Source organism: Tachypleus tridentatus, chromosome 9 (genome assembly GCF_004210375.1).
Source record: "Tachypleus tridentatus isolate NWPU-2018 chromosome 9, ASM421037v1, whole genome shotgun sequence".
NCBI lineage: Eukaryota > Metazoa > Arthropoda > Merostomata > Xiphosura > Limulidae > Tachypleus > Tachypleus tridentatus.
In genome coordinates this window covers 2,681,819-2,698,399 of record NC_134833.1, presented here as the reverse complement: position 1 = coordinate 2,698,399, position 16,581 = coordinate 2,681,819, and the positions used below count along the sequence as shown (strand labels likewise).

Below are 16,581 nucleotides of genomic sequence, written 5' to 3'. Positions count from 1 at the left end.
ATTACTGACACAATAGATCTAGTTATGAAGACTGTGTATTAAGATAACAAGATGTTATTACTGACACAATAGATCTAGTTATGAAGACTGTGTATTAAGATAACAAATCTATGTTATTACTGACAAGATGTTAATAGATCTAGTTATGAAGACTGTGTATTAAGATAACAAAATGTTATTACTGACACAATAGATCTAGTTATGAAGACTGTGTATTAAGATAACAAAATGTTATTACTGACACAATAGATCTAGTTATGAAGACTGTGTATTAAGATAACAAGATGTTATTACTGACACAATAGATCTAGTTATGAAGACTGTGTATTAAGATAACAAGATGTTATTACTGACACAATAGATCTAGTTATGAAGACTGTGTATTAAGATAACAAGATGTTATTACTGACACAATAGATCTAGTTATGAAGACTGTGTATTAAGATAACAAGATGTTATTACTGACACAATAGATCTAGATCTGTGTATTAGTTTATTGAAGACTGTGTATTAAGATAACAAGATGTTATTACTGACACAATAGATCTAGTTATGAAGACTGTGTATTAAGATAACAAGATGTTATTACTGACACAATAGATCTAGTTATGAAGACTGTGTATTAAGATAACAAATGTTATTACTGACACAATAGATCTAGTTAGTTATGAAGACTGTGTATTAAGATAACAAAATGTTATTACTGACACAATAGATCTAGTTATGAAGACTGTGTATTAAGATAACAAGATGTTATTACTGACACAATAGATCTAGTTATGAAGACTGTGTATTAAGATAACAAAATGTTATTACTGACACAATAGATCTAGTTATGAAGACTGTGTATTAAGATAACAAAATGTTATTACTGACACAATAGATCTAGTTATGAAGACTGTGTATTAAGATAACAAAATGTTATTACTGACACAATAGATCTAGTTATGAAGACTGTGTATTAAGATAACAAGATGTTATTACTGACACAATAGATCTAGTTATGAAGACTGTGTATTAAGATAACAAGATGTTATTACTGACACAATAGATCTAGTTATGAAGACTGTGTATTAAGATAACAAGATGTTATTACTGACACAATAGATCTAGTTATGAAGACTGTGTATTAAGATAACAAGATGTTATTACTGACACAATAGATCTAGTTATGAAGACTGTGTATTAAGATAACAAAATGTTATTACTGACACAATAGGTCTAGTTATGAAGACTGTGTATTAAGATAACAAAATGTTATTACTGACACAATAGATCTAGTTATGAAGACTGTGTATTAAGAAAACAAGATGTTATTACTGACACAATAGATCTAGTTATGAAGACTGTGTATTAAGATAACAAGATGATAACAAATAGATAGTTATGAAGACTTGTATTACTAACACAATAGATGACACAATAGATCTAGTTATGAAGACTGTGTATTAAGATAACAAAATGTTATTACTGACACAATAGATCTAGTTATGAAGACTGTGTATTAAGATAACAAAATGTTATTACTGACACAATAGATCTAGTTATGAAGACTGTGTATTAAGATAACAAGATGTTATTACTGACACAATAGATCTAGTTATGAAGACTGTGTATTAAGATAACAAGATGTTATTACTGACACAATAGATCTAGTTATGAAGACTGTGTATTAAGATAACAAGATGTTATTACTGACACAATAGATCTAGTTATGAAGACTGTGTATTAAGATAACAAGATGTTATTACTGACACAATAGATCTAGTTATGAAGACTGTGTATTAAGATAACAAAATGTTATCACTGACACAATAGATCTAGTTATGAAGACTGTGTATTAAGATAACAAAATGTTATTACTGACACAATAGATCTAGTTATGAAGACTGTGTATTAAGATAACAAAATGTTATTACTGACACAATAGATCTAGTTATGAAGACTGTGTATTAAGATAACAAAATGTTATCACTGACACAATAGATCTAGTTATGAAGACTGTGTATTAAGATAACAAAATGTTATTACTGACACAATAGATCTAGTTATGAAGACTGTGTATTAAGATAACAAGATGTTATTACTGACACAATAGATCTAGTTATGAAGACTGTGTATTAAGATAACAAGATGTTATTACTGACACAATAGATCTAGTTATTAACTCTGTGTATAAAAGAAAACAAAATGTTATTATCACTGACACAATAGATCTAGTTATGAAGACTGTGTATTAAGATAACAAAATGTTATTACTGACACAATAGATCTAGTTATGAAGACTGTGTATTAAGATAACAAGATGTTATTACTGACACAATAGATCTAGTTATGAAGACTGTGTATTAAGATAACAAGATGTTATTACTGACACAATAGATCTAGTTATGAAGACTGTGTATTAAGATAACAAGATGTTATTACTGACACAATAGATCTAGTTATGAAGACTGTGTATTAAGATAACAAGATGTTATTACTGACACAATAGATCTAGTTATGAAGACTGTGTATTAAGATAACAAGATGTTATTACTGACACAATAGATCAGTTATGAAGACTGTGTATTAAGATAACAAGATCTAGATCTAGTTATGAAGACTGTGTATTAAGATAACAAGATGTTATTACTGACACAATAGATCTAGTTATGAAGACTGTGTATTAAGATAACAAGATGTTATTACTGACACAATAGATCTAGTTATGAAGACTGTGTATTAAGATAACAAAATGTTATTACTGACACAATAGATCTAGTTATGAAGACTGTGTATTAAGATAACAAAATGTTATTACTGACACAATAGATCTAGTTATGAAGACTGTGTATTAAGATAACAAGATGTTATTACTGACACAATAGATCTAGTTATGAAGACTGTGTATTAAGATAACAAAATGTTATTACTGACACAATAGATCTAGTTATGAAGACTGTGTATTAAGATAACAAAATGTTATTACTGACACAATAGATCTAGTTATGAAGACTGTGTATTAAGATAACAAGATGTTATTACTGACACAATAGATCTAGTTATGAAGACTGTGTATTAAGATAACAAGATGTTATTACTGACACAATAGATCTAGTTATGAAGACTGTGTATTAAGATAACAAAATGTTATCACTGACACAATAGATCTAGTTATGAAGACTGTGTATTAAGATAACAAAATGTTATTACTGACACAATAGATCTAGTTATGAAGACTGTGTATTAAGATAACAAGATGTTATTACTGACACAATAGATCTAGTTATGAAGACTGTGTATTAAGATAACAAATGTTATTACTGACACAATAGATCTAGTTATGAAGACTGTGTATTAAGATAACAAGATGTTATTACTGACACAATAGATCTAGTTATGAAGACTGTGTATTAAGATAACAAGATGTTATTACTGACACAATAGATCTAGTTATGAAGACTGTGTATTAAGATAACAAGATGTTATTACTGACACAATAGATCTAGTTATGAAGACTGTGTATTAAGATAACAAGATGTTATTACTGACACAATAGATCTAGTTATGAAGACTGTGTATTAAGATAACAAAATGTTATTACTGACACAATAGATCTAGTTATGAAGACTGTGTATTAAGATAACAAAATGTTATTACTGACACAATAGATCTAGTTATGAAGACTGTGTATTAAGATAACAAAATGTTATTACTGACACAATAGATCTAGTTATGAAGACTGTGTATTAAGATAACAAGATGTTATTACTGACACAATAGATCTAGTTATGAAGACTGTGTATTAAGATAACAAGATGTTATTACTGACACAATAGATCTAGTTATGAAGACTGTGTATTAAGATAACAAAATGTTATCACTGACACAATAGATCTAGTTATGAAGACTGTGTATTAAGATAACAAAATGTTATCACTGACACAATAGATCTAGTTATGAAGACTGTGTATTAAGATAACAAAATGTTATTACTGACACAATAGATCTAGTTATGAAGACTGTGTATTAAGATAACAAGATGTTATTACTGACACAATAGATCTAGTTATGAAGACTGTGTATTAAGATAACAAGATGTTATTACTGACACAATAGATCTAGTTATGAAGACTGTGTATTAAGATAACAAGATGTTATTACTGACACAATAGATCTAGTTATGAAGACTGTGTATTAAGATAACAAAATGTTATTACTGACACAATAGATCTAGTTATGAAGACTGTGTATTAAGATAACAAGATGTTATTACTGACACAATAGATCTAGTTATGAAGACTGTGTATTAAGATAACAAGATGTTATTACTGACACAATAGATCTAGTTATGAAGACTGTGTATTAAGATAACAAAATGTTATTACTGACACAATAGATCTAGTTATGAAGACTGTGTATTAAGATAACAAAATGTTATTACTGACACAATAGATCTAGTTATGAAGACTGTGTATTAAGATAACAAGATGTTATTACTGACACAATAGATCTAGTTATGAAGACTGTGTATTAAGATAACAAAATGTTATTACTGACACAATAGATCTAGTTATGAAGACTGTGTATTAAGATAACAAAATGTTATTACTGACACAATAGATCTAGTTATGAAGACTGTGTATTAAGATAACAAGATGTTATTACTGACACAATAGATCTAGTTATGAAGACTGTGTATTAAGATAACAAGATGTTATTACTGACACAATAGATCTAGTTATGAAGACTGTGTATTAAGATAATAAATATGTTATTACTGACACAATAGATTATAGTTATGAAGACTGTGTATTAAGATAACAAAATGTTATTACTGACACAATAGATCTAGTTATGAAGACTGTGTATTAAGATAACAAGATGTTATTACTGACACAATAGATCTAGTTATGAAGACTGTGTATTAAGATAACAAAATGTTATTACTGACACAATAGATCTAGTTATGAAGACTGTGTATTAAGATAACAAGATGTTATTACTGACACAATAGATCTAGTTATGAAGACTGTGTATTAAGATAACAAGATGTTATTACTGACACAATAGATCTAGTTATGAAGACTGTGTATTAAGATAACAAAATGTTATCACTGACACAATAGATCTAGTTATGAAGACTGTGTATTAAGATAACAAAATGTTATTACTGACACAATAGATCTAGTTATGAAGACTGTGTATTAAGATAACAAGATGTTATTACTGACACAATAGATCTAGTTATGAAGACTGTGTATTAAGATAACAAGATGTTATTACTGACACAATAGATCTAGTTATGAAGACTGTGTATTAAGATAACAAGATGTTATTACTGACACAATAGATCTAGTTATGAAGACTGTGTATTAAGATAACAAGATGTTATTACTGACACAATAGATCTAGTTATGAAGACTGTGTATTAAGATAACAAGATGTTATTACTGACACAATAGATCTAGTTATGAAGACTGTGTATTAAGATAACAAGATGTTATTACTGACACAATAGATCTAGTTATGAAGACTGGGTATTAAGATAACAAAATGTTATTACTGACACAATAGATCTAGTTATGAAGATTGTGTATTAAGATAACAAGAAGGTTATTACTGACACAATAGATCTAGTTATGAAGACTGTGTATTAAGATAACAAGATGTTATTACTGACACAATAGATCTAGTTATGAAGACTGTGTATTAAGATAACAAAATGTTATTACTGACACAATAGATCTAGTTATGAAGACTGTGTATTAAGATAACAAAATGTTATTACTGACACAATAGATCTAGTTATGAAGACTGTATTAAGATAACAAGATGTTATTACTGACACAATAGATCTAGTTATGAAGACTAAAGATAACAAAATGTTATTACTGACACAATAGATCTAGTTATGAAGACTGTGTATTAAGATAACAAAATGTTATCACTGACACAATAGATCTAGTTATGAAGACTGTGTATTAAGATAACAAAATGTTATTACTGACACAATAGATCTAGTTATGAAGACTGTGTATTAAGATAACAAGATGTTATTACTGACACAATAGATCTAGTTATGAAGACTCTGTATTAAGATAACAAAATATTATCACTGCACAATAGTTCTAGTTATGAAGACTCTTAATTAAGATAACAAAATGTTATTACTGACACAATTGGTCTTGTTTTGAAGATTGTTTATTAAGATAACAAGATGTTATTACTAACACAATAGATCTAGTTATGAAGACTGAGTATTAAGATAACAAGATGTTATTACTAACAAAATAGAACAACTTGTGAAAACTGTGTATTAAGATAACAAGATGTTAATACTGACACAATAGATCTAGTGATGAAGACTGTGTATTAAGATAACAAAATGTTATTACTGACACAATAGATCGAGTTATGAAGACTGAGTATTAAGATAACAAGATGTTATTACTAACAAAATAGAACAACTTGTGAAAACTGTGTATTAAGATAACAAGATGTTAATACTGACACTAAAGATCTAGTGATGAAGACTGTGTATTAAATAACAAAATGTTATTACTGACACAATAGATCGAGTTATGAAGACTGGGTATTAAGATAACAAAATGTTATCACTGACACAATAGATCTAGTTATGAAGACTCTGTATTGAGATAACAAGATGGTTTTACTGACACAATAGATCTAGTTATGAAGACTCTGTATTAAGATAACAAAATATTATCACTGCACAATAGATCAAGTTATGAAGACTCTTAATTAAGATTACAAAATGTTATTACTGACATAATTGATCTAGTTATGAAGACTTTGTATTAAGATTACAAGATGTTATTACTGAAACAATAGATCTAGTTATTAAGATTGTGTATTAAGATAACAAGAAAATTTTACTAACACAATAGATCTAGTTATTAAGACTATGTATTAAGATAATAAGATGTTATTAGTGACACAATAGTTCTAGTTATGAAGACTCTTAATTAAGATTACAAAATGTTATTATTGACACAATTGGTCTTATTTTGAAGACTGTGTATTGAGATAAAAAGATGTTATTACTAACAAAATAGAGCTACTTGTGAAAACTGTGTATTAAGATAACAAAATGCTATCACTGAAACAATAGATCTAGTTATGAAGACTGTGTATTAAGAAATAAGATGTTATTACTAACAAAATATATCAACTTGTGAAAAGTGTGTATTAAGATAACGAGATGTTATTACTGACACAATAGATCGAGTTATGAAGACTCTGTATTAAGATAAAAAAAAATATTATCACTGCACAATAGATCAAGTTATGGAGACTCTTAATGAAGATAACAAAATGTTATTACTGACACAATTGATCTAGTTATAAAGACTGTGTATTAAGATAACAAGATGTTATTACTGAAACAATAGATCTAGTTATGAAGACTGTGTTTTAAGATAATAAGATGTTATAAGTGACACAATAGATCTAGTTATGAAGACTGGGTATTAAGATAACAAGATGTTATCACTGACGCAATAGATCTAGTTATGAAGACTGTGTATTAAGATAACAAGATGTTATTACTGACACAATAGAACTAGTTATGAAGATTGTGTATTAAGATAACAAGATGGTTTTACTGACACAATAGATCTTGTTATGAAGACTGTTTATTAAAATAACAAAATGATATCACTGACACAATAGATCTAGTCTAGTTATGAAAACTGTGTATTAAGATGACAAGATGTTATTACTGACACAATAGATCTAGTTATGAAGACTGTGTATTTAGATAACAAGGTGATATTACTGACACTATAGATCTAGTTGTGAATTCTGTGTATTATATAAGAACAGTTTATACTGACCCACAGTTCTAGTTGTGAATATCCTATATTAGCATAGGAACACGTTATTATTAGACAAATAGTTCTAGTTGTGAATACCCTATATTAACATAGGGACACGTTATTACTAGACAAACAGTTCTAGTTGTGAATACTATATATTAACATAGGGACACGTTATCACTAGACAAACAGTTCTAGTTGTGAATACCCTATATTAACATGGGGACACGTTATTACTAGAGAAACAGTTCTAGTTGTGAATACCCTATATTAACATGGGGACACGTTATTACTAGAGAAACAGTTCTAGTTGTGAATACCCTATATTAACATAGGGACACGTTATCACTAGGCAAACAGTTATAGGTGTGAATACCCTATATTCACATGGGGACACGTTATTACTAGACAAATAGTTCTAGTTGTGAATACCCTATATTAACATGGGGACACCTTATTTCTAGACAAACAGTTCTAGTTGTGAATACCCGATATTAATATTGGAGCACGTTATTATTAGACAAACAGTTCTAGTTGTGAAAACTATATATTAACATGGGGACACGTTATCACTAGACAAACAGTTCTAGTTGTGAATACCCTATATCAACATGAGTACACGTTATTACTAGAGAAACAGTTCTAGTTGTGAATACCCTATATTAACATAGGGACACGTTATCACTAGGCAAACAGTTATAGGTGTGAATACCCTATATTCACATGGGGACACGTTATTACTAGACAAATAGTTCTAGTTGTGAATACCCTATATTTACATGGGGACACCTTATTTCTAGACAAACAGTTCTAGTTGTGAATACCCGATATTAATATTGGAGCACGTTATTATTAGACAAACAGTTCTAGTTGTGAAAACTATATATTAACATGGGGACACGTTATCACTAGACAAACATTTCTAGTTGTGAATACCCTATATCAACATGGGTACACGTTATTACTAGAGAAACAGTTCTTGTTGTGAATACCCTATATTAACATAGGGACACGTTATCACTAGGCAAACAGTTATAGGTGTGAATACCCTATATTCACATGGGGACACGTTATTACTAGACAAATAGTTCTAGTTGTGAATACCCTATATTAACATGGGGACACCTTATTTCTAGACAAACAGTTCTAGTTGTGAATACCCTATATTAATATAGGAGCACGTTATTATTAGACAAACAGTTCTAGTTGTGAAAACTATATAATAAGAAAACAACAAGTTATTTCTAAACCAACAGTTCCTGTTGTAAAGACCGTGTTTTAATGTAAGACTTTAGAACTGGAAGATTAATTCAAGTTATCAAGACTTAATGTTAACAGAAGAAGAGTTTTACATTTTATTTTTGTATTTTGTCACTTACTACATGTTCTTTTAGTGTTTGTGACTACAGAATTATAACAGTCGCAACCGAATATTACGTGCAAAACTTACTCTTAATTTGTTTTTTAGTGGCATCTAGTAGCGGTAAAAGATACTTTAGGTAATTTGTGTTTTAATTAGTCTGTATCAGTTTAGTTCTAAATTGAATTTTGTCGCTAGTGATTTATTTCGTTTAATCATGAATTAAATGTTCCTTTTCTCGAAGACTAATGTGAAACAGGTTTTGTGATCTTCTATAGTCTCCTTATTATATTAATTAGATAGCTTTAAGCAGTATATAACCTTAAGTAATTCTTTTAGAGTTTGTTATATCTATCTACGCCCACAAATAAAGCCTACATTTCTGAAAGTTTAAAATAACTTATATGAATAACACTATGTGACGAAATTTTACTTTTTATTGTTCCTGGGCAGAATGTATTATTTCCCAATTGTTTATGTCTAAAGTGAATGGATAAAACCTATTTTTCTCTTAAAACTTTGCTTTTGTGACATGGGTAATGAAATTTTCAAATTTACCCATTTTTCAGAACATTCCAGGTAGATTCAGTGGTGAATAGCTGATAAAGAAATTCTGTAACTTACAAGAATTTTCTAGAATGTTGTAGAACTTACGAGAATAAATACAGGGTCTCACCACTTCAGTTCAGTTCTAACTGCCTAAGTGAACACATAGACCTATCTTATTTTATCAGAGATGGCATCAAAGAACTGCAAGCGTTCTCTAGACGCATTCTGCTATGTATGTGGCCAATTTATCAAGACAAGAGCGAAATGTGTGAAACCTACAAAACATTCTTCGGTATGCCTGTCGGGGATCCAGACAAACCCTGGGCACCTCGTTTTACCTGCGAGCGCTGCAAAAAAACTCTAGAAGGAAAGATGGACAATTTTTGCTTGAATAGTAAGATTTTATATTATAGAAATTTTAGACATTTCAATATTTTTATACCTTTTAATTTATTTTGTTTTTTAAATTTCCAATAGTATAGAAAAACTATCACATATAAAACATTTTGCATGAACCTGTTACACATTAGTTGTGGATGAAATTATTTTAATTTTAATAATAACAATTTTATTTTGCTCTTTGCAGGATGGTACAGAGGGGAAAAGAGAGCCATGGAGTTCGCTATTCCAAGAGATAATTTTATCCTTCATAATAACAATTCTATTTTGCTGCTTATTCATGGTGGACCCTATGAAACATTGAGCTGGCAAGAATACATCTGCTATCATGTATCTGGACCTTCCATCATCCATCACCCTAGTGCCACATTGCCCTGAACTCCCTGTACCTATTAAACCAGAGAGAAAGCAGCCATCCTCAGAAGAGAACAGTAAATCACAAGAGGAGGTAGACATCGAAAATCCAGATTACAATTTCAGAGGTGCAGCAGGTAAGAGAAGCCCATACTACCCCAACCAAAGAGACCTTAATTACTTCATGAGAGATCTTGGCCTTACAAAGTCGAATGCCGAGACTATATTTGCTGGCTGATACATGAAAGTGATTTACATTACAGTCACAAGTCTCGAAAAACTACTCACTTCTAAACATGTTTGTTCATTTTTGTACAGCTTTAGTATAAATACATGTAAATCTTGATTCATACGTTGTTTTATTCAGACCTTACATAAATGAAATTGTGCAAATTTGCCCGTTTTTACATAGAAAATAGGTTACTTTCTAAATTTCATTATCCAGGTCACAAAAGCGAAGTTCTAGTTGTGAAGACCGTGTATTAATACAAGAACAAGTTAGTACTGGACAAATAGTTCCAGTTGTAAAGATTGAATATTAACATTAGAAGTCGTTACTATTGATAGAATTGTTCTAGTTATGATGACCAAAGTTTAAACAACATGTTAATAAGATGTACCAGTGTTATTTAGACCAACGTTTAAGACACTAATTACTGGCCCAATTGTTCTACTCGTGAAGATTGTATATTAACCAAAGACCAAGTCACTACTGGTGAAATAGTTCTAGTTATGAAGATTGGTGTTAGAAGACGTTATCACTAACACATAAGTTTTACTTCTGGAGACTTCATATTAACATAAGAACAGTTAATACTGACCCAACAGTTCTAGTTGTGAATACCCTATATTAACATAGGGACACGTTATTACTAGACAAACAGTTCTAGTTGTGAAGACTATATATTAAGAAAACAACAAGTTATTACCGTGTTTTAAGGTAAGACTTTACAACTGGAAAATTAATTCAAGTTTTCAAGACTTAATGTTGACAGAAGAAGAGTTTCACATTTTATTATTGTATTTTGACACTTACTAAATGTTCGTTTAGTGTTTGTGACTACAGAATTATAACAGTCGCTACCGATTATTAGAAGCCAAAGAATATTCTCTGTGTGTTTTCCGCTGCTGTCTTCCGTGGTTGGATTCCCATTGGTGTGCTCAGTAGACAGCAAATTGTTGCTTTGGTCTAAGAAAAACACTCACTTTTTCTCCTGCCATCTAGTAGTGGTAAAAGTAACTTTGTGTAATTTTTGGCTTAATTAGTCTGTATCAGTTTAGTTATAAACTCAATGTTATCGGCAGTGATTTGTTATGTTGAATTATGAATTAAATGTTTTTATTCTCGCAGCCTAATATGAAACAGGTTTTGTGACCTTTTATTGTCTTCTCATTATATAAATCAGCACTTCAAGTTACGCCAGAGAACAACTCAGGTTTGTTTTTTTTTTCCATTCTTCTGGCTTCATCTCTTGACTAACATGAATATTAATTATAATTTTCGAGTAAGAAGGTTAAACTACTTTAAGACGACATTACTCTAATCTTGTGTAAAAGAGAAAATTTCTTATTTACTTACATGTAAATAAATGTAACTCGTTTTTAAATTTAGAAAACAGTGACGTTAGACAGATTTAGCCATTATATAACCCAACATGATTCTCCGTGAAATTATCTCTAGAACAATCTTGTAAAGTTTCTTAAGTCTAGCTACGCCCTCAAATAAAACCTACATCTATGAAACCTTTAAAATAAAATTTATGAATAATTAAACATGACTTGAACAATTACCCTAAGTATTAAAATTACAATTTTAGTAGATAACTCCGAACAAGAAGAAACAAGAATTCCATCTATAATGTATAATGTCTGCATCTACAAGATTAGTACAATTGTGTACAAATACTTCAAATTTCAACATCATATTAAAACACTTTAAACACTTAATAAAGCATGGAACCTGTTGAACCAGTATCATTTAGACCATTGTTTAAGTTACATGTTAATAAGTAGCACCAGTATTATTTAGACCATTGTTTAAGTTACATGTTAATAAGTAGTACCAGTATTATTTAGACCATTGTTTAAGTTACATGTTAATAAGTAGTACCAGTATTATTTAGACCATTGTTTAAGTTACATGTTAATAAGTAGTACCAGTATTATTTAGACCATTGTTTAAGTTACATGTTAATATGTAGTACCAGTATTATTTAGACCATTGTTTAAGTTACATGTTAATAAGTAGTACCAGTATTATTTAGACCATTGTTTAAGTTACATGTTAATAAGTAGTACCAGTATTATTTAGACCATTGTTTAAGTTACATGTTAATAAGTAGTACCAGTATTATTTAGACCATTGTTTAAGTTACATGTTAATAAGTAGTACCAGTATTATTTAGACCATTGTTTAAGTTACATGTTAATAAGTAGTACCAGTATTATTTAGACCATTGTTTTAAGAAAAATAAATTCTGCATAGTATCATGAGATCCTTTATGAGTGTCTTACAATTAAGCATCCATGGTGATTTCACAAACATGTATATTAAGGAACACTTACTTGTAGTTATATTTATAATAACAAACGTGTTATAAACAACACTTATTGATAGCTATATTTAGCATTTACAAGATATGATAAAAAGAAACACTTTTTCCAAATAATAACTTATTATTTGAAATAAGTAATAATAGTTCAATTGGGTTTGAGATGATTAAAGTTTAAAAAAGTATAAAAATAATTTTTTATATTTTTTTATATTTACAACACCAGATGACAGGTAAAGCAAGACGTTTATAAAGAATGTGCTGGGTTGAAAAACTGACGAAACATTGATGTGATTATCGCACGTGATTCTTGACCTCCTTATATGTGTATAAAGGAACATGATATTAATGTAATTAAAATACTTCAGCAATATTTTAAATATGTAGTCGAGATAAATCATAACTAAACGTAACAGCAGTCGTCGATAAAACATCTATATGTATGTGTTGAACTGTGCTATTTTAGCTAAGTTTAGCTGGTAACTAACCATACTAGGATGTCACTAGAGAGTGATACTATTCGACGTATGTATAGCATCTGTGTATCATTATAATACAGAGATTTAATGAGTTATTAATGAATAGTTGGGACGTATATAAAAGTTTATTTACTGTCACATAGTGACTGATAGGTTACCTAAGAAGCTATACGATAAATAAAAATCAAAAACATTATTCTAACCAAAGATAAATACTTTAAGTACGTTTTTATAAAGTATTGCTTAAACTAGAATGTCCAAACATCATTTACTGCTATTTAGTCAACATTAAACTAAATAATCAAGCACTATCTACTGTCATTCAGTAAAAAATAGGCTAGAATATAATAATCTGAATTATCGCTTAGTTACGAGTCAAGAAAACAAGGTTTCATCGGTTTAGTTATTACAACTTAATAGAATGTTATTTCGTATGTTATTCTTAGAAGAATGATTCAGTCAGGTTAAGATTTTATAGAAGATCAAGTTAAATTAAACTGGTGAAAAGTGTATCAAATCTCCTTGAAGTAGGTTTAGATTACAAACAAGTTAGGATGTTTAAATTATGGAAAACTTGCTAAACCAAGTGGGGATTGGAATGAAGCTGTTTAACATTGCCCGTGTTCTGATAATAGTGGTATGAAGGTTGTATAAGACGGGTTAATATCATGATAACAGTGTTATAATTTGTGAAGGTTATATAAGATGGGTTAATATCATGATAACAGTGTTATTATTTGTGAAGTTTATGTAACATTAGTTAATATCCCGATAACAATGTTATATATTGTGAAGGTTATGTAACATAAGTTAATATCACGATAGCAATGTTATATATTGTGAAGGTTATGTAACATGAGTTAATATCACGATAACAATGTTATAATTTGTGAAGTTTATGTAACATTAGTTAATATCACGATAACAATGTTATATATTGTGAAGGTTATGTAACATAAGTTAATATCACGATAGCAATGTTATATATTGTGAAGTTTATGTAACATGAGTTAACATCACGATAACAATGTTATTATTTGTGAATGTTATGTAAGCTGAGTTAATATCCCGATAACAATGCTACAGTTTATGAAGATTCTGTAAGGAAGTTAGTATTCTTACAACAGTGTTACAACCGGTATTTAGTAATATTATATGTGAATGTTGGCAAGTCACAAACAATATGCTAGCACTTTTCCCACGTACTTTATTTTGGGCAAAATGATGCAACAGACAAACAGCGTGGTCATAGCTTGGTAAACAGGAAGTAATGGAGATTGGCCACAAATCACGTGATGTTTGTACGATAATGAATCACTTTCCATTTCACGAGCCTATGATGAAGACGTAATCTGAAGACAAGATAACGAAAGACAGGAATGTTTGTTTTATTTTTAAATATTTCTTGTTATTGTTGTGTTTCCTGTTTTTGTGACAGAAGACAAGGTAATTATATTAAAAACACCTTATAAGGTTCATAAGTAAAACTAATAGAGGTAAAATAAAATTACTGTTAAAAGAATTTCGAAATAAAAATATTAGATTTGATTTGTCAGTGTTCTCTACTTCGCAGGAATCGATCCCTGAACTTTAGTTTATTACTGGGGTCATGAAAGTAACAGATAAATAAAAACAGCAAAAGAAAAGCCAAAAACAGAAAATTATTATTAATTTAGAACTTAGAAGACAATATATTAAAGGATGATGAAAGGAGATTTTTGAATAATTTTAGTAGAGAGGGATTTATACTGTCAATATCTGATCTAAAACTGCAGTTCATTATGTGACTTATCTTTCTTTTCTGTCAATATCTGATCTAAAACTGCAGTTCATTATGTGATTTATGTTTCTATACTGTCAATATTTGATCTAAAATTGCAGTTCATTATGTGATTTATGTTTCTATACTGTCAATATCTGATCTAAAACTGCAGTTCATTATGTGACTTATCTTTCTTTTATGTCAATATCTGATCTAAAACTGCAGTTCATTATGTGATTTATGTTTCTATACTGTCAATATCTGATCTAAAACTGCAGTTCATTATGTGATTTATGTTTCTATACTGTCAATATCTGATCTAAAACTGCAGTTCATTATGTGACTTATGTTTCTTTTCTGTCAATATCTGATCTAAAACTGCAGTTCATTATGTGATTTATGTTTCTATACTGTCAATATCTGATCTAAAACTGCAGTTCATTATGTGATTTATGTTTCTATACTGTCAATATCTGATCTAAAACTGCAGCTTATTATGTGGTCTAAAGATTTAGTTGTTACTGTATTTCATTATGTCATTGTGTGGTCTAACTATTTACTACCTGAACAGAAACGTTTTTCTCTAAACCTAGAGTACCTGAACGGACAAGTATTCCTCTAAATCTGGAGTAGCTGAACGGACAAGAATTCTTCTGATTCTGGAGTTGCTGAATGGACAAGTAGTTCTCCAAGTCTGGAGTAGTTGAACTAACATGTATTCTTATAAATATGGAGTAGTTGAACGAAGAAGGATTTGTCTAAATTTAAAATAGTTCAACAGACAAGTATTCTTCTAAATCTGGAGTAAATGAATGGATAATAATTCCTCTAAATCTGAAGGAAATGAATGGAAAAGAATTCCTCTAAATCTGGAGTAGCTGAACAGAGAAGTATTTTTTCAAATCTGGAGTGGCTTAACGAACTCGTATTCCTCTAATTCTGGAGTAGCTGAACAAACAAGTATACCTGTAAATTTGGTGTAATTGAACGGACAAGTATTTATTTAAATCTAGAATAGTTGAATGGACAAGTATTTCTTTAAATATCAAGAAATCGTTGCATAAATTTTCTTTTCATATGATGGATTGGAGTAGGTAAGATTTATCTAGATTTGAATTATCTAGGACTTGAATGGATTCGTATTTTTATACTTATGTAAGATTTGATTGGGTAAGATTTCTCTAGATTTGAAAAAGCTGAATCACTAAACATTATCTTCACAGTGATGTAACTGTTTGTTTCTCTTTAAAATAAAACAATGTAAAGAGGTTTTGAAATTTTGGTGAAGTTTATCATTGTAACA

The 16,581-nt window shown here is 29.3% G+C and overlaps 1 long non-coding RNA gene across 1 annotated transcript; it reads left to right on the top strand.

The window, feature by feature from the left end:
* The first annotated feature begins 14,003 nt into the window (after nucleotides 1-14,003).
* Nucleotides 14,004-16,555, top strand: LOC143224658 (uncharacterized). Its single transcript, XR_013013389.1, has 2 exons — nucleotides 14,004-14,962; nucleotides 15,872-16,555. It is a non-coding gene; the product is annotated as an uncharacterized LOC143224658 (long non-coding RNA).
* Nucleotides 16,556-16,581: the final 26 nt, after the last annotated feature.